Source organism: Gossypium hirsutum, chromosome A02, assembly GCF_007990345.1.
Source record: "Gossypium hirsutum isolate 1008001.06 chromosome A02, Gossypium_hirsutum_v2.1, whole genome shotgun sequence".
NCBI classification, from domain to species: domain Eukaryota; kingdom Viridiplantae; phylum Streptophyta; class Magnoliopsida; order Malvales; family Malvaceae; genus Gossypium; species Gossypium hirsutum.
The window spans coordinates 45,154,297-45,179,202 of record NC_053425.1 but is presented as its reverse complement, the minus strand read 5'-3'; the positions used below and the strand labels follow the sequence as shown (position 1 = coordinate 45,179,202).

The following is a 24,906-nucleotide window of genomic DNA, read 5'->3' as shown; positions in this document are numbered from 1 at the left end:
ATTATTCACTTGATAAGCTTGCTAAGTTGTACATTTCTTAGATTGTGAGATTGCACAGAGTACCTATTTCTGTTGTTTTGGATAGAGATCCAATGTTCACATTACTCTTTTGGAAGAAACTGCAAGATGCATTAAGTACGAAATTACACTTTAGCACTGCTTTTCACCCACAGATGGATGGTCAATCTGAGCGGATTATTCAGATACTCGAGGATATGTTGAGATGTTGTATTCTTGAGTTTGAGGGTATACTTGCCACTGATTGAATTTGCATATAATAATAGCTTTCAATTGAGTATTAAAATGGCACCATATGAAGCCTTATATGGTAGAAAATGTCATACATCATTGTGTTGGAATGAGCTCAACGAGAATAAGATTCACGAAGTTGATTTGATTAAAGACTGATGATAATCCGTAATTTATACATATTTTTATCCCATGCTTAGCGCATTTACGGATGATTTCTCCTTAGATTTGGTGAATTCGATGCTTCTAATCATTTAATTTCATGTTCTATACTTAGGTGAGCATAAGAGAGTAAAAAAGAGCGAGAAACGGGCCGAAAATGGAGAAAATAGAACTACATGGGAAAACAACACGGCCTGGACTTCCTCACACGGGCATGTGACACGGCTGTGTCAATTTGGCAGGATCGAAGCACAACTTACACGGGTAGATCACACACCCATGCCCATTTAATAGCCTTGACCACGACCTTAAGTAATCGCACACGGGCCGTGTCCTTGCTGAACCCAAGTTTAGTCCAATTTAGAAAAGGCCAATTTTGAGGGCTCTTAGCATTCCAAAGCCTATTTAAACACTTGAGGAGGCACTTAGGAAGGGGGACGCAGAGTAGGAAGCAAGGAATTACTCAAGGAAAGCCGATTGATCCATCTCAAGAGCCGGATTCATCATCAAGACTGAAGATCTCCCTTCAAGTTCCTTTAGGAGTTTTGGGTTTTCTTATGTTTTGTTATCTTTATGCTTTTAAGGTGTTTTCTTTCATAAGTATGAACTAAATCCCTAAATACCTAAGGGGAATGAAACCTAATACATATCTTGTTATTATTATCTAAATTATATGATAAATATTTGACTTGTTCTTAATTATGTGTTCTTAATTCTTGTTTTGATATTCCAAGATATTGATTCAAGTTAAGCTCTTATTCAGAGGAGGAGTAAACCCTGTCTAAGAGTAAATTTGTCATAATTAAGCGGAGTTGATTGCGCGCCTAGAGTTATAGACCGTAATTTATACATATTTTTACCCCATGCTTAACACATTTTATGGATGATTTTTCTTTAGAATTGGTGAATTCGATGCTCCTATTGCTTTAATTTCATGTTTTATACTTAGGTGAGCATAGGAGAGCGAAAGGAACGAGAAACGGGCCAAAAACGGAGAAAATGAGCCAATGTTCAAAATCAACACGGCCTGGACTTCCTTACACGGGAGACCACACGACTGTGTCAATTTGGCAGAATCGAAGCACGACTCAAACGAGTAAAACACACGCCCGTGCCGTTCTAACAAGTTCGAGCACAGCCTGAAGTAGTCGTACACGGGCGTGTCCCTGCTGAGCCCAAGTCCAATTCGAAAAAGGCTAATTTTGAGGACTTTTAGGCATTCTAAAGCCTTAAATACACCCTAAAGGAAGAGAAAGAGGAAACAGAGAAAAGGAGGCAGGGAACTGCTCAAGAGAAGCCGATTGATCCATCTCAGAAGCCGAATTCACCATTAAGATTGAAGATCTCCCCTCAATTTCCCTTTAGGAGTTTTGGGTTTTCTTTATGTTTTGTATTCATCATTCTTCTGATATGTTTTCCTTTTTAGCTATGAACTAAATCCCTTAAATACTTAAGGGGAATGAAACCTAAGACGAATCTTGTTGTTATTTTCTGAATTGTATGATAAATATTTAACTTGTTCTTAATTATGTGTTCTTAATTCTTGTTTTGATATCTCAAGATACTGATTCAAGATAAGCTCTTATTCAGAGGAGGAATAGACCCTGCCTAAGAGTACATTTTTCATAATTAAGCAGAGTTGATTGCGCGCTTAGAGATAGGGTGACAAGATTTTGCCGGATTAGGGTGAAATCTAATAAGGGGATCCATAGATCGAGTTAATGCAACCCTAGGGTGTTAATTAGAGAAAAGTCTCAATTATTCAATCTAGGGATTAGATGTTATTAGTCTTGAATAGGGATAATAACATAACTTAGGGATCTCTACGGAATAAGTTAAATGAATAAATCGTCCGATTCGGAGTCAAAATGACAAGTGAAGTCTAGGTGGATTCTTCCTTAGGTATTGTCTTAATTCAATCGTTTTTCCAAAAGTAATTCCCCAATTCTATTTTCTATGAATTCTTAGTTTAGATAATTAGTTAGTTAAAACAAAACCCCCTTATTCTTAGGCTAGATAATAAAAAGACAGTCATTACTAGTACTTTTAATTCCTTTGGGTTCGACAATCCGGTCTTGCTAAAACTATACTACTGTTCGACAGGTACACTTGCCTACATCATGATAATAGTTAGTTTCAAGAATGATTAATTATAAATATATAAAACTTACCTGTCACGAAAATCGCGATCAAGTTTTTGGCGTCGTTGCCGGGGAACTAAGATATTAGGAACACTCAATTTTTATTACTTTAGCCATTTATTTTTCTTGCAAGTTAATTCTATTTTATTTTTATAATTATTTATTAATTTACTTTTTCTTTATCTTGGCAGGTTTTTATAGTTTATGACCAGAAGAAACCTGTCAAGACCACTATTTTTTGATGAAGAAATCAATCGCATAGTTTGCAGAAACCAAAGAGAAATAAGGTGAAGCTTAAGATACACAGAGAACGAGCAAGAGGACGATACTTCAACCACAACCGAGGAGATGGCTGAAAACCAAGAAAATCCGCTACCTCCTGTGATTGCTGTTAATCAGAATCCTGCTCTGCGTTCTATGTATGATTATGCTAAACCTACTTTAACAGGAACTAAGTCAAGTATAGTTAGACCTGTTATTGCTGCAAATAATTTTGAACTGAAACCTAACCCAATTCAAATGATACAGCAATTTATTCAGTTTGATGGTTTACAGGATGAGGATCCAAACACTCATTTGGCAAATTTCCTGGAATTCTACGATACATTTAAAATTAATGGCGTTTCTGACGATGCCATTCGTCTTCAGTTATTCCTTTTTTCATTGTGGAACAAAGCTAAACAGTGGTTGAACTCATTACCACGAGGGTCAATTACTACTTGGGAACAAATGACCAAAAAATTTCTATTAAAATATTTCCCGCCGGCAAAAACAACCAAATTACGTAATGATATCTCTTCGTTTGTACAGATGGACTTAGAAACTCTTTACGATGCATGGGAGAGACAAGGACCTACTGCGAAGGTGTCCTCACCATGGATTACCTCTATGGTTGCAAGTTCAAACATTCTACAATGGTGTGAACCCCTCGACAAGGAAAATGATTGATGCAGCAGCCGGGGGAACCATCACCAACAAAACACCCGAAGAGGCTTATGAATTTATTGAAGAGATGTCACTGAATAACTATCAGTGGCAAGTCATGAGGACTAAGCCAACTAAAATAGTAGGCGTTTATAACATCGATTTGTTTACTATGTTGTCAAACCAAGTAGAACTTCTAAATAAAAAGATTGACAGTTTACTTGGTTCTACTCAGGTACATCCAGTAATGAGGTGTGAGACGAATGGAGGAGGAGCATGCACAGAGTATCAACCCTTCAACCCTAGCATCGAGGAGGAACAAGTCTAATATATAGGTAACAATAACTCTAGATCCCAAAATAGCCCATATAGTAACACTTATAATGCAGGTTGGAGGAACCATCCCAATTTCTCGTGAGGCGGTCAAGGAAATCAAATGCCACAACATCCTTCGGGTTTTCAACAACCACCCTATCAATAGGAAAAGAAACCGAACCTTGAAGAGATGCTGTCTAAATTATCTCGGTGTTAGAAACCCATTTCCAGAACACCGAGATAGCACTTAAAAATCAACAAGCGTCGATCCAAGGGCTCGAAACTCAAATAGGCCAGCTGTCCAAACTAATTTCAGAAAGACCACTAGGAAGTTTACCTAGTAACACCAAATCAAAATAGCATGTAAAAGCAGTTACACTAAGGAGTGGGAAAGTGTTAGCGGAATCTGAAAAGACGCTACCACAAGAAGCCGTGATAAGCGAAAGGGGGGAAGAAAGACCTGAAAATAGTGACAAACCAGTGCTGAAGGAATATAAACCACCAGTTCTATACCTGGAAAAATTGAAAAAAGACCGCATTGATGCACAATTTGGTAAGTTTCTTGAACTTTTTAAGCAATTACATATCAACTTACCTTTTGTTGAGGCTATCTCGCAGATGCCTACATACGCAAAATTTTGAAGGAGCTTCTAACAAATAAAAGAAAGTTCGAGGACTTATCTACAGTAAAACTCAACGAGGAGTGCTCAACCATACTCCAAAACAAACTGCCAACCAAACTGAAAGATCCAGGAAGTTTTACTATCCATTGCTTAATTGGTAGTCTGAATGTTGAGAAAGCACTAGCTGATTTAGGCGCTAGTATTAATTTGATACCATATAAAATGTTCAAACAACTTGGTCTTGGGGAACCTAAACCCACTGGGATAAGTATTCAATTAGCCGATAGATCTGTTAAATATCCTAGGGGTATTATAAAAGATGTACTTGTGAAAATAGATAAATTCATATTTCCTGTTGACTTTGTTGTGCTTGACATAGACGAAGATGTGGAAGTGCCCTTAATTTTAGGACGCCCATTTTTAGCCACTGCCAGGGCTGTAATCGATGTGGGTGACGGTAAATTGGTACTTAAAGTAGGTGATGAGGAGATTATCTTTAAAATTTATGATGCTATGAGGTTTTCTAGGGAACAGGATGATTCATGTTATTTTATGGACTCTATTGATCATACTACTCAAGACTCTTTTTAGGAAATTATATAGAGGACACGACAGAACTGTATCTAGCTCAAGAAGAGGAGATAGATGATGAACCTAATGAGCATTTTTCAAGACAAGTAGAATATGAGGGCATTAAGATAAACGATGAACTTAAGCAAAAACCCTCTATTGAAGAGCCTCCCAACCTGGAACTTAAACAATTACCAAACCACTTGAAATACGCATTCCTTGGAAATAATTCTACATTACCAGTTATTATTGCTTCTACCCAAGGAGAAAGAGGAATTAATCCAAGTATTAAAGGAATCAGCCCTTCTTTTTGCACCCATAAAATTTTGATGGAAGATGAATACAAACCGTATGTACAAGCTCAAAGATGACTGAACCCCAATATGAAGGAAGTCTTTAAAGCCGAGGTAATTAAACTTCTAGATGTTAAAATTATTTATCCTATTTCTGACAGTTCTTGGGTAAGTCCAGTATAGGTTGTTCCTAAGAAAGGAGGCATGACGGTTATGACCAATGAGAAGAATGAATTAATCCCAACAAGGACAGTCACAGGATGGAGAGTTTGCATTGACTACAGGAAACTGAATGATGCCAAAAGAAAAGATCACTTCCCTTTGCCATTCATTGACCAAATGTTGGAAAGATTATCTGGGCACATGTACTATTGTTTTTTAGACGGACTCTTTGGCTACTTCTAAATCCCAATAGCTCCTAAAGATCAAGAAAAGACGACATTCACATGCCCATATGGTATGTTCTCTTATCGTAGAATGCCTTTTGGATTATGTAATGCTCCTGCCACTTTTTAGCGTTGTATGATGGTCATCTTTGACGAACTCGTGAAAGATATCATAGAAGTATTTATGGATGATTTCTCGGTATTCAGTAACTCTTTCCATCTCTACCTTAAAAATTTAAAACGAGTTTTAATAAGATGTGAGGAAACGAACCTTGTGCTTAACTGGGAGAAATGTGACTTCATGGTTCAAGAAGGTATTGTATTAGGGCATAAAATTTCTAGTAAAGGGATTAAAATGGACAAATCTAAAATAGAAACAATCGAAAAATTACCCCCTCCTAGTTCGGTTAAGGCTATTAGAAGCTTTTTAGGACATGCTGGTTTTTGTAGAAGATTTATTAAGGATTTTTCTAAAATAGCTAAGCCTTTGACTAAATTGCTAGAAGCGTTTAATACTTTAAAGGATAAATTAATTAATGCTCCAATCATAATTGCACCTGATTGGAACTTACCATTTGAATTAATGTGTGATGCAAGTGATTTTGCAGTAGGTGCAGTATTGGGACAACGAAGAGACAAGCATTTTCAACCTATCTATTATGCTAGCAAAACTTTGACAGCTACACAAGAGAATTATACTACTACGGAAAAAGAATTGCTGGCTGTGGTTTTTGCATTTGATAAATTTCTATCATATCTCATATTATCTAAAGTTGTTGTTTACATTGACCATTCCGCCCTTCGTTACCTTTTAACTAAAACTGATGCAAAACCTCGTCTCATTCGATGGATTCTCCTATTGTAGGAATTTGACTTGGAAATTCAGGATAAGAAGGGAGCTGAAAATCTCGCGGCTGATCATCTGTCCAGGCTTGAGAACTCCAACACTAAAGAACTAGATGAAGTTGAAATAAATGATTCGTTTCCTGAAGAATAATTTTTCGCTATATCTGACTCCGAGGTACCTTGGTTTGCAGACATCGTGAATTTTTTAGCCTCTAACATTATCCTAAAAGGGTTAACACACCAACAAAAGAAGCCATTCTTTAATGATGTGAAAAACTACTTTTGGGACGACCCCTTTTTTTCGCAGATGTGCAGATCAAGTCATTAGAAGATGCGTTGCAAGATCAACAACATAAAAATATTAGAACATTGCCGCTCAGGGCCAACTGGAGGACACTATAGTGGAACTAAGACCACACATAAAATACTTGAATCAAGTTTTTATTGGCCCTCGTTATTCAAAGACGCTAACAGGTACGTTACTTCATGTGACAAATGCCAACGGACATGTAACATATCTAAACATGATGAAATACCTCAAAACTATATGCTTTCATGTGAAATATTTGACGTTTGGGGTATCGATTTCATAGGCCCATTCCCCAGTTCATTTGCGAATAAATACATCTTAGTAGCAGTTGATTATATGTCCAAATGGGTGGAAGCCCAAGCTCTACCTACTAATGATGCTAGAGTGGTAGTCCGTTTCCTTAAGAAACTCTTCTCGAGATTCGGAACACCTAAAGCAATTATCAGTAACAGGGGCACTCATTTTTGCAATACCCAATTTGAAAAAACTCTTAAGAAATACGGAGTTCATCATAGAACAGACACCCCATACCATCCTCAAACTAATGGACAAGTTGATGTGGCAAACCGAGAAATCAAACAGATCCTTGAAAAAAAGTAGAATCAAATAGGAAAGATTGGGAAATGAAAGTAGATGATGCCTTATGGGCTTACAGAACTACTTTTAAGACCCCCATAGGGACATCACCTTACAGACTTGTTTATGGAAAAAGTTGTCATCTACCATTCAAACTAGAGCATAAAGCTTTTTGGGCTGTTAAATTTCTAAACCTTGATCCCGAACTTGCAGGAAAAAATAGGTTGATGCAGTTGAACAAACTTGATGAGTGGTGAGCCAATGCATACGAAAACTCACGCCTATACAAGGAAGCAACAAAGCGGTGCCATGACACTTGTTTAAAACAACAAAAACAATTTGAAGTTAGAGATCTTGTCCTACTATACAAATCAAGACTCAAATTGTTTCTTGGGAAACTTAAATCACGATGATCAGGACCTTTCATAATTCAATCTGTTCTTCCATATGGCACAATAAAGGAAAGTCACCCATCACACGGTACTTTCAAAGTAAATGAACATCATCTCAAACTCTATAATGGTGAGAATTTTAAAGACGATGGAGAGGAGCTACGACTCCACAAACCGCCCTGAATAAACCAACAAGGTAACAGTCGAGCTTAGACTATAAACAAGCGCTTCTCGAGAGGCAACTCGAGTACTAATGCTTTTAAATTATTTAAATTTCAAAATTTAAACATCTAGATCATTAACAGAGTCTTCGAGCATAGGTTCCCAACTCCACAGGCCGATCACACGACCGTGGTTCAGGCCGTGTGACAACCACAGACGGAAACACGACCGTGCAAAAATAGGGTAAAAGTTATCTTTCCCAACATGGGATGCGATAAGTGGCCACGGGCGTGTGACCTAGTTGTGGTCAAATCTGCCAAATGAACACGGGCGTGCAACATGCCTGTGTCTAGCACCCGTGGACAACACTGTCAAAATAACACGGGCGTGCGCAGAGCTGCACGACTGTGGGAAAAGTGAACCACATCACACATGGTCATGTAACATGATCATGTAGCCACACGGCCTAGACACACGGGTGTGCCTGAAGGCCGTGTGACGACATCTCACTTCGTGACAAACACGGGCGGGACACGATCTACACGGGCATGTGAATCGACCGTGCCACTTGAAAAATTAGATTATCTATATTATCTTATTTTTCTTTTATTAATTTTTGAAGATTCTTTTTGTTTTTAAACACAGCTTATCTTTATGATTACTATCAAATTAATCCCCCAATTCTCCTTTTGTCCTTCAGAATCATGTTTGTCCTCCAGCTTTATTTCCAATAACTCGCTCTTGCTAATCCAGGAATTTCATCCATTTTTAACTCAGGAAATTTCACTTTTCTCCCTATCTTATGAACTTACACTTACTTTTTTCAAAATATCTATCTTTGTACATTGAGGACAATGTACATCTTAAGTGTGGGGGGTATTCATTTCATTATCAGAAAAATCCCTAAATGACTGCCTTGTTCTCTTGAGAAGCTCTTATATCATATTTAGGATAAATTTTGATTGATTTATGATTTTTTAATATATCTTGAATTAAAACATAGACATTTATGCATTGATTGTTTAAACTTTAAGATATTAGAGAATCAAGCATGATAAGTTGATTTTTAGGAATTTAAAATTTTAGGTTGTTTCCCCAAAGTTTAGGTATTACTTTGAGTTGGAATTCACAAGTTTTAAACATCAAAAAGCCATAATTCTTGTGAGATTTTTGAGCCTTTTGAGCATCTATTAATTCATTCATGCTTACTTTTATTATTGCTTTGAGTGCATCAGTATTGAACTGTTATTCTAAAACTTGCTTGATTATACATGTCAAGACCACACTATTTGATTTGATATGTTAAAATGAGAGAGGCACTTAGGATTAACCCACTCATGCCATGAAAAGCCTACCTCCACGATTAACCCATAGTAAATCTCGTTGAGCTAACAAGCCATTTTTTGTATTACCCTTAATATTGACCCTTAACCCATTATTGTTGAAATCCCCTAAATTAATTTGATCCCCATTTTTGTCGAGATTTGAATTGAAATAGTTGCTTAACAATGTTTTATTCTATTTTGTAAGTTGACTTGTTCTTAAAAAAAAACATGCATACATATTAGTAGTAGTAGTCTTCTGAGCTAAAAAAGTTAAATTCCATATTCTGAGAAAAGCTCTGTTGTACGCAATTAATGACTAGCTATTTTTCTAGTTAGGCAATTTTTCAATTCAATCTCGATTCTAGCCTTTTCTTTCAGCTAGAGACCACACCCCCTAACCAAGCCTCATTACAACCCTTTAAAGACCTTTTGATTAATGTATCATCTTAATTTATAGTGGTGGAGATTTGATTTTCATGCAAGCCTATGGTAATAATTTTCATTATTGACTATGGAGTGCTTCATTTATTGTCCTTAAACACCTCGAGTGATTTGAGTGAATCTTTAGTGAGGATATGAAACTCTGTGATATTCTGAATCAAAGGTAATTACTTAGATAAGGGGAGACACCTATGTTTTCAAGATAAAATGCTCAACTCAGAAAGTTTGAAACTTTGATGTTCTTTTAGTTGAATTTTCAATGTATGATTACCTCTGGATTATTTTGAGATATTATCAATAGGAATTATAAGTTGAGAAGAATTTATTTTGATTATGAGTTGAGAATTTTGCTTGAGCACAAGCAAATGCTTAAGTGTGGGGGTATTTGATAAACCGTAATTTATACATATTTTTACCCCATGCTTAGCACATTTTATGGATGATTTTTCCTTAGAATTGGTGAATTCGATGCTCCTAATGCTTTAATTTCATGTTTTATACTTAGGTGAGCATAGGAGAGCGAAAGGAATGAGAAATGGGCTAAAAACAAAGAAAATAGGCCAACGTACAAAATCAACACGGCCTGGACTTCCTCACATGGGTAGACCACACGGCCGTGTCAATTTGACAGAATCGAAGCATGACTCACACGGGTAGGACACACACCCGTGCCATTCTAACAGGTTCGAGCACGGCTTGAAGTACAGGGCGTGTCACACGGGTGTATCCCTGCAGAGCCCAAGTTGAGTCCAATTCAGAAAAGGCTAATTTTGAGGACTTTTAGGCATTCTAAAGCCTATAAATACACCCTAAATGAAGAGGAAAGGGGACACAGAGAAAATAAGGCAAGGAACTACTCAAGGGAAGCCGATTGATCCATCTCAGAACCCGAATTCACCATCAAGACTGAAGATCTCCCCTCAATTTCCCTTCAGAAGTTTTGGGTTTTCTTTATGTTTTGTATTCATTATTCTTCTGAGATGTTTTCCTTTTTAGTTATGAACTAAATCCCTTAAATACCTAAGGGGAATGAAACCTAAGATGAATCTTGTTATTATTTGTTGAATTGTATGATAAATATTTAACTTGTTCTTAATTATGTGTTCTTAATTCTTATTTTGATATCCCAGGATACTGATTCAAGATAAGCTCTTATTCAGAGGAGGAATAGACCCTGTCTAAGAGTACATTTTTCATAATTAAGCAGAGTTGATTGTGCGTCGAGAGATAGGGTGACAAGATTTTGCCGGATTAGGGTGAAACCTAATAAGGGGATCCATAGATCGAGTTAATGCAACCCTAGGGTGTTAATTAAAGAAAAGTCTCAATTATTCAATCTAGGGATTAGACGTTATTAGTCTTGAATAGGGATAATAACATAACTTAGGGATCTCTACGGAACAAGTTAAATGAATAAATCGTCCGATTCGGAGTCAGAATAACAAGTGAAGTCTAGGTGGATTCTTCCTTAGGTATTGTCTTAATTCAATCGTTTTTCCAAAAGTAATTCCCCAATTCTATTTTCTGTGAATTCTTAGTTTAGATAATTAGTTAGTTACAAAAAAACCCCTTATTCTTAGGCTAGATAATAAAAAGACAATCATTACTAGTACTTTTAGTTCCTTTAGGTTCGACAATCCGATATTGCTAAAACTATACTACTGTTGATAGGTACACTTGCCTACATCGTGATAATAGTTAGTTTTAAGAACAATTAATTATAAATATATAAAACTTGCCTGTCACGAAAATCGCGATCATAGAGATAGGGTGACAAGATTTTGCCGAATTAGGGTGAAACCTAATAAGGGAATCCATAGATTGAGTTAATGTAATTCTAGGGTGTTAAATAAAGGAATCCATAGATTGAGTTAATGCAATTCTAGGGTGTTAATTAGAAAGAGATTTCAATTATTCAACCTAGGTTTAGACGTTATTAGTCTCGAGAGATATAATTATATAACTTAGGGATTTCTACGGATCAAGTTAAATGAATAAATCGTCTCATTCAGAGTCAAATAACAAGTGAAGTCTAGGTGGATTTTTCCTTAGGTATTGTCTCAATCAATCGAATTTTCCCAAAAGTATTTTTCCCAAGTTTTCTTTCTGTGTATTCTTAGTTAGTAATTAGTTTAGACAACCAAACCTCTTAAATTTTAGGCTGGATAGTAAAAAGGAAGTAAATACTAGTACTCGTAGTTCCTTTGGGTTCGACAATCTGGTCTTGTTGAACTATACTACTATTCGATAGGTACATTTGCCTTAATCGTGATAATAAGTTAGTCTCAAGAATGTTTCATTTATAAATCTTTAAAATCTGTTACAAATATCATGTATCAAGTTTTTGGCTCCGTTGCCGGGGAACTAGGATATTAGGAAAACTCGATTTTTATTACTTTAGCCATTTACTTTATTCGCAATTTAAGTTTGTATTTTCTTTTCTTTTCTAATTTTTCTCTTATTTCCTTCTGACAGGTTTTTCTAGTTTATGACCAGAAGAAACCCGTCAGGACCACTACTTTTTGACAGTGAGATTGATCGCACAATTCGTAGAAATCGAAGAGAAATAAGGCGAAGCTTACGATACACAGAAGAAGAACATGAGGATGAAACTTCAACCGTAATCGAGGAGATGGCTGAAAACCAAGAAAATCCGCTACCTCCTACGATTGCTGTTAATCAGAATCCTGCTCTACGTACTATGTAAGATTATGCTAAACCTTCTTTAACAGGAACTGAATCGAGCATAGTTAGACCTGCTGTAGCCGCAAATTCTTTTGAACTGAAACCTAACACAATTCAAATACTTGACAAACTTTTTGGAACTATGTGATACATTTAAAATTAATGGCATTTTTGATGACGCCATTCGCCTTTGGTTATTCCCTTTTTCATTGAGAAACAAAGCTACATAGTGGTGGAACTCATTGCCACGGGGGTCAATCACTACTTGGGAACAAATGACCGAAAAGTTTTTTATAAAATATTTTTCACCCGCTAAATTGGCTAAATAACGTAATGATATCTCTTCCTCTGTGCAGATGGATTTAGAAACACTCTATGATGCATAGGAGAGATACAATGACCTCTTGAGGAGATGCCCTCACCATGGGTTACCACTCTGGCTACAGGTTCAAACCTTTCATAATAGCCTGAATCCTTCGACTCGACAAATGGTTGACGCAGCTGCTGGCGAAACCATCAATAATAAGACACCTGAAGATGCCTATGAATTTATGGAGGAGATGTCACTGAATAAATATCAGTGGCAAGTCATGAGGACAAAGCCAATGAAAATAGCAGGTGTTTATAACGTCGATATGGTCACCATGCTCTCTAATCAAGTAGAACTCTTGAATAAGAAAATTGATGGTTTCCTTAGTTCTTCATAGGTTCACCCAGTAATGCAATGCGAAGCAAGTGGAGGTAGATCAAGTAGTTCAGAATACCCACCTTATGGCCACAACATGGAGAACGAACAGTTCAATTACATGGGTAACAATCCTCGATCTCAAAACAATCATTATAACAATACTTACAATACAGGTTGGAGGAACCACCCAAATTTCTCGTGAGGCGGTCAAGGAAATCAAAGGCCACAACATCTTCCAGGTTTTCAACAACCACCTTACCAATAAGAGAAAAAACTGAACCTTGAGGAGATGCTAACAAAATTCATCTCAGTGTCAGAAACTCATTTTTAGAATACCGAGACAGCATTCAAAAATCAACAAGCATCAATCCAGGGGCTTGAAACTCAGATTGGACAGCTCGCCAAGTTAATTTTTGAATGACCACAAGGTAGCCTACCAAGCAACATTGAATCTAACCCAAGGGAGCAACTCAACGCGATTGCCATTCAAGATGAGGAAGGGCTAGTTACAGAACCAAGGCTAGAAATGGTAGTAAGCATAAGTAAAGATGAGGTAGGCCACAATGAGCCAAAGCCAGTGATTACAAAATATAAACCTCGCGTGCCATGCCTCAATGCGACAAGGAAAGACCGCTCAGACGAACAATTTGGTAAATTCCTTAAACTTCTAAAGAAACTACATATTAACTTACCGTTTATTGAAGCCCTTTCGTAGATGCCAAACGCAGTCACGTTTTTAAAGGAGCTTCTAGCAAATAAATAGAAGTTAGATGAAGTATCGCATGTGGAGCTGAACGTGGTTTGCTCAGCCATTCTATAGAAGAAGCTGCCCAACAAACTAAAAGATCCAGGGAGTTTTACAATTCCTTGTTTAATTGGTAGTTTAGATGTTAATAATGCATTGGTTGATTTAGGGGCTAGTATCAATGTTATGCCTTACAAATTGTTTAAGTAACTAGGTTTAGGGAAACCCAAACAAACTAGGATGTGCATTCAATTAGCAGATAAAACTATCAGATTTCCTAGGGGTATTATTGAAGATGTACTCGTTAAAATCGACAAATTTATATTCCCAGTTAATTTCGTTGTTCTAGACATATAGGAGGATAGCAACGTCCCTTTAATTTTAGGAAGACCCTTTTTTATCAACCTCTAGAACAATTATTGACGTTGGCATAGGTGAACTCACACTTCGTGTGAGAGACGAAACAATCACCCTTCAACCCCGTAATTTGAGTAACACATCAAAAATCGAAGGTGACTGTATAAATCATTTGGCTAAAACTAACGATATAGTGCAACCTTCTTTGCAGAAAACAAGTTCAAAGAACATACATAAGCCAAGCAAGAACAAAGAACCCATCCATGAAGAACGAATGTTACAAATCGAGGAGCTAGATGAATGGCGGACACATAAACTGAGAGAACACGATAAACCAAAACCACGCCATGAGGAGCTTAATTCCTCCAAAAATCAACTTAAAGTTGGAGACAAAATACTACTAGATGCAGTAGATCCTTGAATCGCCAGTTCTGAACCAAATAAAGATACCCCTCTTACGGTAATTAGTATTTTTCCATACGAGGTAAATCACTCCAAATTTGGCACGTTCAAGGTAAATGGTACTCGTCATAAACCTTATGTTGATAAAATTGATAGCAAGGATGAGGAGTGTAAACTCCTCGATTCACCATGATCACATACCAGAGAAGTAAGTCTAGCTTAGAATATAAATAAGCACTTCTCGGGAGGCAACTCGAGCACTAACAGTATTAATTTCTTTAAATTTTAGTTTTTAACATCTAATATACTAATCGAATCACGAAACACAGGCTTCCTAAAACCCATACAGCCAGGCACATGGGTGTGCCTTAGGCCTTGTGAAAATAGGGTAAAATTTTCCCAACACGGGAAGCAATAAGTCACCACGACCATGCGACATGGCCGTGGGTGAAACTACCAAAACAACACTGGCATTAGACACGCCCGTGTCTTGAAACCGTGGTTGAAATTGAGAATGTACCCTTCATCCGTGGTCGACACTATCAAAATGAACACGGGCGTAGACCTACGTACACGGGCGTGGGAGAAATGAATGAAGCAAGAAACGGTTGTGCGACACGGCCGTGTGCACTCACACACCCGAGCAGCACAGGCGTGGGCTGAATGCCAGACGCGCCCAAATTCAAAATTCAAGAAACACACGGGTAAAAATTAGGGCACACGGGCGTGTCCCCTGGCCGTGTACCTTAAAATCTATAAAAACCCCTCACTATTCATCATCTCCTTCCCTAAAAATCCCTAACCTTAGCCGTTGCAACTCTACACGCCCTACCCCCACGCCTGTGCGCCGCCTACAACACCGATTCTGACGCCCCAAGTTGCTTCTTTTTGCGTTTGTTTACTCTTTTCTCTCTATTTTCTCTAAATATATTGCTTATTTCATGATTCCTTTACTATATTGAACTATTTTTGAATATTCATAGTTAAAATAATAGAATACTTTTTCTCTTTATAAGAATTTTGTCATTTTAGTTACCACATTCTGCTACACTCTTCCATTTTTCTTGTTTCCATGAAATTTATGCTTAGACACATGCATCCATTCATTAGATATTCCCGAAACATTATTTTCATAAGTCCTATTTTCATAACTTGATATATTTGCTTTAATTATTTTAAGTTCTATCTATTAATATATAGCCTTGATTTTCCATACTATTCTTGGGGCATATTGATTGAACTTCAATTTTTCAATACAGGTACAATGTCGTCCTCACGCAGTAAGAAGACCGTTGTTCCCGACTCGAAGAAGAGAAAAGGAGCAGTGTCATTTTTGGGTCCTACCACGGAGATTAGACACCCATTCCTCCAGGTTCCCTTGGGACCCAGGAGGAATTATATCAGATATTACGGGCCCGACCCCTAGGTGTAGGCCGTTGCATTGACTGGGCCGCACTCGAGCAGATTCAATTGGCTAACGCGGTCTGAGATCGTCAGACCGTGGGCATTGACGTGGGCATTGATGTGGGGGCTCTTCTTCGAGATCGTTGAGCTGACGTATCTCGAGTTTACATTAGAACTCCGCTCGGCGTTCCATCTTCAGAACGTCATGACCAACTTCGACGATCCTGGAACAGTCTAGTTCTGCCTTGGTGGTCTAGTACGCCAGTTGAGCGTACCCGAGTTCGGGATTGCACTAGGTCTGTACATGGAGGAGTTTATGGATGACAATGACCTCGACACCCTCCACCGCCACATCTACTACTCTCCCTCGAAATGTTGGAGGGACCTTGTCCCTGCCTCGGCCACCTACGATCCTAGCCACTCCAAGGCCAGCTCTCCCTCCTTCCTTGAGGTATCTACATGGCATTTTGGCTCATACTCTGATAGGGAGACGAGAGAGCACCGACGTCGTCACCACGATGCCTATTTCTTATGGAGTATGGCGAACGGACACGTCATCGACCTCGACTACTTTATTGCCTTCGTCATTCGCCACCAGACGAAGTGGCACAGGAGAGGGGTCATCTCTATCGGACCCTATGTTACTTGATTGGCTCGACACTTCGAGCTACTCAAACACAGCAGCCCAATCATCCTCCATCACTTTCATCGGCCAGATGTCCCCACAGGTCATCTCGAGGATGCTAAGTATGATGATGATCGAGAAATGACGTGGCACATACCCTCCTCGGTACCGCCTCCCCCAGTCTACTGAGGAGGACCCAGAGGACATTCCTGATGATATCCGTCCACATCACGAGGATCCACCGACTCAGCCACCACCCCTCTCTCGTCCAGTTCATGTGGCGGCTTCATACGCTGACATCTCTGAGCGCCTTACCCAATTCAAGCAATAATGTTTTCAGCACTTCGATAACATTGATTCTACTCTACAGCAGATTTGTCAGTACTTCCCCATCTCATCGCCACCCCCACCTCGCGAACCATCTAGCGATGAAGATGTTTAAAAACTTTTATTTATTATTTTATTTTTTTACTTTTATTCTATTTTAAGACTACTTTTTATTTTTTTAAGCTTATTTTTATTAGGTTTTATAATTATTATTTTATAATTTTCAATTTCATCTATTTTATTACTAGTAATTATGCTTCCTTATATTTCCTAAAAAGTTCCTGATTCTGTCACAGTTATAAAAAGCTCCTAAGCTCATCATTGTATAGGAACTAAAAACTCCACCGGGAAAGGTTCTCCATGACAGCCATGTCCTGCTCGACCACGACCATAGCTACCACCAGATATAATATTCTTTTGGTGCAAGACTTATGGACTAATGAACCTCTACCACCACCAGAGTATCCTCCTCCACTCTCACGCCAATTATTCTCCAAAACCTCAGTTCAAGGAATTCATTCATCATTCAAGAAGTTTCACTTCTCTCCCTATCTTATGATTATAAATCTATCTTTTCCAATATATCTATCTTTGTACATTTAGGACAATGTACATATTAAGTGTGGGGGGTCTTTTATATCACCGTTAGAAATCCCTAAATTCTGTCTTCTTCTCACGTGAATCACTCGTATCACTATTAGAATGGATTTTAATTAATTTATGATTTTTATTGATATGTCTTGAATTAAAACACAGGCATCTATGCATTGATTGTTTAAACTTTAAGACATTAGGGAATCAAGCATGATAAGTTGATTTTTGAAGAATTAAAAACTTTTAGGTTGTTTCCCTAAGTTTAAGTATTATCTTGAGTTGGAATTCACAAGTTTAAACATCAAAAAGCCATAATTTTTGTGAGATCTTGAGCTTTTAGAGCATCTATTATTTCTTTCATGCTCACTTTCATTATGAGTGCGTCAGTATTGAATTGTTATTCTAGAACTTGCTTGATTATGCATGTCAAGACCACACCATTTGATTTGATATGTCAAATGATAAAAGGCACTTAGGTTTAACCCACTCACTCCACAAAAACCTACCTTCATAATTAACCCTTAGTGAACCCCTTTGAGCCTAACAAGCCATTAATCGATTTACCCTCAATATTAACCCATAAACCATTATTGTTGAAATCCCCTAATTTGATCCCTATTTTTGTCGATATTTTATTTGAACTAATTACTTAGTTATGTTTTGTTCTTCTATGTATTTGACTTGTTCTTAACAAAAAAAAAACACAACAACAACAATACTTACATACATATTAGCAGTAATTTGCCATTTTTTGAGCTTGAGTGTTAATTCCATATTCTAATAAGAAGCTCACTTGTATTCAACTGATGACTAGTCATTTTTCTAGCTAGGCAATTTTTCAATTCAATCTCGATTCTAACCTTTTCTTTCAGTTTGTGACCACACCCCCTAACCAAAGCCACGTTACAACCCTCTAAAGACCTTTTTGATTGAGGTATCATCTCAATATATAGTGGTGGAGATTTGATTTTTAAGCAAACCTATGGTAATAACTTCTCATATTGACTAATAAGTGCTTTAATTGATGTCCTTAAACAGCTTGAGTGATTTGAGTGAATCTTTAGTAAGGATGTTAAACTTTATGATATTTTGATCAAGGTAATCACTTAGATGAGGGGAGACACTTATGTTCTCATGATAAAAAATGCTCAACTTAGAATTTCTGAAACTTTGATATACTTTTAGTTGAATTTTTAATGTATAAATACTCATGGATTATTTTGAGATATTATTGATAGGGATTATAAATTGAGAAGAATTTATTTTGATCATAAGTTGAGGATTTTGCTTGAGGACAAGCAAATGCTTAAGTGTCGGGGTATTTGATAAACCGTAATTTATACATATTTTTATCCCATGCTTAGCGCATTTACGGATGATTTCTCCTTAAATTTGGTGAATTCGATGCTCTTAATCCTTTAATTTCATGTTCTATAATTAGGTGAGCATAGGAGAGTAAAATGAGCAAGAAACGGGCCGAAAATGGAGAAAATGGACCCACATGGGAAAACAACACGGCTTGGACTTCCTCACACGGGCGTGTCACATGGCCGTGTCAATTTGGCAGGATCGAAGCACGACTTACACAGGTGGATCACATGCCCGTGCCCATTTAACAGCCTTGACCACGGCCTTAAGTAATCGCACACAGACGTGTCATACGGGTGTGTCCCTACCGAACCCAAGTTTAGTCCAATTCAGAAAAGGCCAATTTTAAGGGATCTTAGGCATTCCAAAGCCTATTTAAACACTTGAGGAGGCACTTAGGAAGGGGGACGCAGAGTAAGAAGCAAGGAGTTACTCAAGGAAAGCCGATTGGTTCATCTCAAGAGTCGGATTCATCATCAAGACTGGAGATCTCCCTTCAAGTTCCTTTAGGAGTTTTGGGTTTTCTTATGTTTTGTTATCTTTATGCTTTTGAGATGTTTTCTTTCATAAGTATGAACTAAACCCCTAAATACCTAAGGGGAATGAAACCTAAAACAGATCTTGTTATTATTATCTAAATTGTATGATAAATATTTAACTTGTTCTTAATTATGTGTTCTTAATTCTTGTTTTGATATTTCAGGATATTGATTCAAGTTAAGCTCTTATTCAGAGGAGGAATAGACCTGTCTAAGAGTAAATTTGTCATAATTAAGCGGAGTTGATTACGCGCCTAGAGATAGGGTGACAAGATTTTGCTGGATTAGGGTGAAACCTAATAAGGGAATCCATAGATCGAGTTAATGCAATTCTAGGGTGTTAATTAGAAAGAGATTTCAATTATTCAACCTAGGGTTAGACGTTATTAGTCTCGAAAGAGATAATAATATAACTTAGGGATTTTTACAGATCAAGTTAAATGAATAAATCGTCTGATTCAGAGTCAAATAACAAGTGAAGTTTAGGTGGATTTTTCCTTAGGTATTGTCTCAATCAGTCGAATTTTCCCAAAAGTATTTTTCCCAAGTTTTCTTTCTATGCATTCTTAGTTAGTAATTAGTTTAGACAACCAAACCTCTTAAATTTTAGGCTAGATAATAAAAAGGAAGTAAATACTAGTACTCGTAGTTTCTTTAGGTTCGACAATCCAATTTTGCTGAACTATACTACTGTTCGATAGGTACACTTGCCTTAATCGTGATAATAAGTTAGTCTCAAGAACGTTTCATTTGTAAATCTTTAAAACCTGTTACGAATATCACGGATCAACTGAACAGAAGGTGAAAGTCATTCGAGATAGTTTGAAAGCAGCTTCCGATCGTCAGAAATCATATGTAGTTTTGAAACGAAAGGATATTGAATTTGAGATTGGTGAAAAAGTCTTTTTGAAAGTGTCTCCGTGGAAGAAAGTAGTTCGATTTTATAGAAAAGGAAAATTGAGTCTGAGATTCATCGGGCCGTACGAGATTATCAGGCTTATCGGGTTGGTTGCTTATAGATTATTGTTTCCATCGAAATTGGAAAAGATTCACAATGTATTTCACCTATCGATGCTTCGACGATATAGATCTGATACCTCGCATGTGATTTCTCCATTTGAAATAGAAATTCAGTCCGATATGACTTATGAAGATAAACCGATCCGTATTTTAGCTCACAAGGTTAAAGAATTAAGAAACAAGAAAAAAGAAAATTCCATTAGTAAATGTAATGTGGCATCGACACGGTGTTGAAGAGGCTAGATGGGAGCCTAAATATACTATGAGAAAACAATATCCAAATCTGTTCAATGGTAAGATTTTCGGGGACGAAAATTCCTAAGGGGAAGAAAGTTGTAACAACCCGGTTTAGACCCTTGTCGGAACAGTGGTTTTGAGACCACAAATTCGAGTCAAAAAAATATTTAAATATTATTTTCTGTATTTGCAGTATGTGGTTAAGCATGTGTGAAAGTTTTGTATGAAAATTTAATCGTTTGTGTGCTCAATTTGGTAAAAGGGCTTAATCACAAAAAATGTAAAAGATATGTTCTATTTGCTAAAATACCAAATTACTATGTCTTTATATATGTGGAGTCCTTATGATGCAATTATACCATTAAATTAATGCATAGACATATGTGGTCCTGAGATAGTGGAATTTTAATGAAAATAATAAGGTTAAATATGTAAATGGCTTATTAATGTTTGTTTAATTAAAACAAAAGTATGAAAATTGGCCATTATCATTCATCTTAGCCAAAAATCACAAGAAAAGAAAAGAAATAGGAGCTTTAGGGTTCGGCCATGCTAAAGCTAAATTGAAGGTTCGTTTTTGTTCTGTTTTTGATGATTTTTACATTTTTGTGATCGTTGCTTTGTAATCTATCAAGCCCATGTCTCAATTTCTGATTTTGTTGATGATTTTGAGTTGAGCCATTGATGAAATTGTGAGCTTTGTGTTGTTAAATGATGAAAAATGAAAGATATGTGATAGATAAATATGTTTTGTCTTTTAATTTTTGATGAATTTGAGTATTTTGGGCTAAATTGTGAAAATGAGAAATTGAGGGACTAGAATGTGAAATAAATGAAATATGTGGGCTTATATAAACTCTATGAAAATTTTACTAAGCATGCGTATAAGGAAATTTTGTGTATTTTGTGATTTTATGAATTAGGGACTAAAGTGTTAAAATGTGAAAATGTGAGGGCTAACGTGTAAAATGCCCTAAATATGTGTATATGGACTGAATTGAATGGTTTTTTTGAATAAAAGGGTGAATTTTGAATACATATAGATCAAGAAAAGAGGAATTCAGATTTAGATTGAGGGAAATCGCAGTTTATCGAGTAAACGATCCAAATTGTCAATTTTGAGTATGAGGTAATTTCGTACGTGATAAATGATGTTACAGTTATGTTTTAATGCTTTGATAATGCATAAATTGTATAAATATTTGACTATGGTTTGAGCATGATGATAAATCGATTATCTAAGTGAGCTATTTGAAATAGCTTCGGCTATAAATAGCACTAATTGTGCGAATTGGAATAGCTTTGGCTATATGAGGCACTAAGTGTGCAATACCGAGATAGCTTCGGTTTATTGAGATGGCACTAAGTGTTCGAGATTGTTACGAATTTGGCTAATCATTAATGCACTAAGTGTGCAAATTCTTAAAGTATGGAAAGATTTCTGAACAAATTAATGTATTTGAACGAGAGGTGAGAATGAAATGAATAAATACGGGAAAGATCAGGTATTTACGATACCTACGTGGTAGATGATACTATGTGTATGAAGCTTGATAAACTTGTATGAACATGTTAAGTGTGATGGAATAGAATTGAAAGATAATTTTTGAACTGCCAAGTGATTATTAGATGATGTTTCGTATTATATAAACTGTTGATTTGTAACACCCCGTACCCGAGTCCGTCGCCGGAGTCGGACACGAGGGGTTTGCAGACTTAAATCACTTCTTTGCACAATCCATTTTAAATTTTCCAGGCAAGCTGGCTAACTGCGTCACTGTCACCTTAAAAATCATATCTTGAGTTTCACAACTTGAAAATCAGCTTCGTGATTTTTCCCTGAAACTAGACTCATATATGCATCTACAAATTTTTTTCTAGAATTTTTGGTCAGGCCAATTAGTACAGTTTATTAGTCAAAGTCTCCCATGTTACAGGGATTGACTACACTGACCTTTGTGCATTACGACTTGGATATCTCCCTATACAGGGCTTCAATACTAATGTCGTTTGTTTCTATAGAAACTAGACTCAAAAAGGAATCTATTCATATATGGCATGACTTCTAGTTATCTCTGGTTAATTTATAATGAATTTCCAAAGTCGGAACGGGGAATCCAGAAACCGTTCTGGCCCTGTCTCACAAGAACCTGAATATCTCTTAACATACTGTCCATATGATCGTTTCGTTACTTTCCTATGAAAATAGATTCATCAAGGTTCGTTTACATAATTTATTCACTATTTAATTTCATTCCTACTATTTTTAGTAATTTTTCACATCCACATCACTGCTGCTGCCAGCATCTGTTTTTTAAGGTAAACTTTACCTATTTCAGGATCCTCCATGGATCAACTAGAGTTTGTCATACATATTCCAAAGGTGATCAAGAATAACCCTTCCCATGGCTAATCGTTACCAACATTTCCATACCTCTCGACGGACAACATACAAAACGATTATAATGCTATGATCAAAGTATATTTAAGCCATTTTCGCATGGCTATCCAAATTTACACAAAACCGAAGGGTCCATGACCAACAACAAAAAGGTAGTCCTATACATGCCGTTTCAAAGTTCAACCAAAATTGTACCAAAAGGGGGCTTCGATAGTGTGGGCGACTTCGACTTCAAAATCCCGAGTCCGATAGCTGAAGAACCAAAATCTATAAAACAGAGAATCAAAGAAACGGAGTAAGCATTAAATGCTTAGTAAGTTTTGAGCAAAGAATTTAGACACAACCAAAGTATAGCATTCACGAAGCTAAACAGATAATTTCATATGCACAAATTTTCAATATCATACTTACTTCACATTACCAACCCATATATTCATACACAAAGATTAACTTAGCCAAAAGCCGGTAGCACATTTATCAACTGAGCGAATACTTATTTGTAAGGGCTCAACTAATTCAAAGCACATACGAAACATACCTCAATGTTGGGATGTTACAAGCGTATTAACTGAAATTTTTACAGCAAGATCGTTCATTCCCGAATCACGTACCTTCGAAATTTAACCGGATATAGCTACTCGTTCAAATGCCTTCAGGACATAGCCCGGTTATAGTAACTCGCACAAATGCCTTCGGGACTTAACCCGGATTTAGTAACTCACACCAATGCCTTCGAGCTTAGCCCGAAATTAGTAACTCGCACAAATGCCTTCAGATCTTAGTCCGGATATGGTCACTTAGCACAAATCCTTCGGGACTTAGTCGAATAACCATGCACATTTAACAATAAATCATGACACATTCGTATTTCATTTTCATTAGCAAAACTCAAACACAAAACACTTATCACTCTTGCAATTTCGGCTCAATAGCCACACACAAAGAGCTTGATTTTGATTTGCTTAAAACATGATCTAATCAAATCATAATTTAAGCTCTATTACTCAAGAACTTACCTCGGATGTTGTCGAACGATTTCATGGCTATTCGACCACTTTTTCCTTCCCTTTATCGGATTTAGATCCCCTTTGCTCTTGAGCTTAATTAAACAAATAAATTGATTTAATCATTTGAGCATCGAAAAGAGGAACACAAGGCACTTAGCCCATATTTATACATTAGACATTAAAGTCACATACATGTGAAATCATGCATCAACTCAACATATTAATCCACACTCCCTTTTAGCCGATTGTCCTAACCAAGATAAAGGCATCAATATGCTTGCCTCTAACCGAATGCATGCAACACAAATCTTCTCATGTGGCCGAGTATGCATGTATATGTTGAGGCCTATTATATGCTTAATACTTCCCACAAGTATGGTTACTTGTATTGGTTATATACCGTTTCGTTTCAAATTCAAAACTCGGCTAATACGCATTTATACACTAGTAATCAAATACTAACATTTTGCATTTTATCTTACTACCATTTCACATCTACTTTCTACCATGGCCGAATGCATCAAGACACCATTTACCCTTATATTTACCATAGCCGAAAACCTTACTCATTCCAAAAATTCAAATCTCAAGTTGGTCACAAAAATAACTTGATATCTCACCAACACAACATCAACACCAAGCAAGAATGATGCATCCATGGCCGAGTGTCATTTCCATCACATAGCAAGATTTAGACCATGGGCTAGGTAGAACTCAAGCTAACAACTAAAACATGCATGCATCTCATGGAACATCATCAAACATACCTTAGCCTAGTTACATGCATGGCCG

The 24,906-nt window shown here is 36.9% G+C and overlaps 2 non-coding genes across 2 annotated transcripts; both read right to left on the bottom strand.

The window, feature by feature from the left end:
• Positions 1-3,330: 3,330 nt before the first annotated feature.
• Positions 3,331-3,434, bottom strand: LOC121216541 (small nucleolar RNA R71). Its single transcript, XR_005912726.1, has one exon. It is a non-coding gene; the product is annotated as a small nucleolar RNA R71 (small nucleolar RNA).
• A 9,290-nt stretch (positions 3,435-12,724) lies between these two features.
• On the bottom strand, positions 12,725-12,830 carry LOC121217611 (small nucleolar RNA R71). Its single transcript, XR_005913760.1, has one exon. It is a non-coding gene; the product is annotated as a small nucleolar RNA R71 (small nucleolar RNA).
• Positions 12,831-24,906: the final 12,076 nt, after the last annotated feature.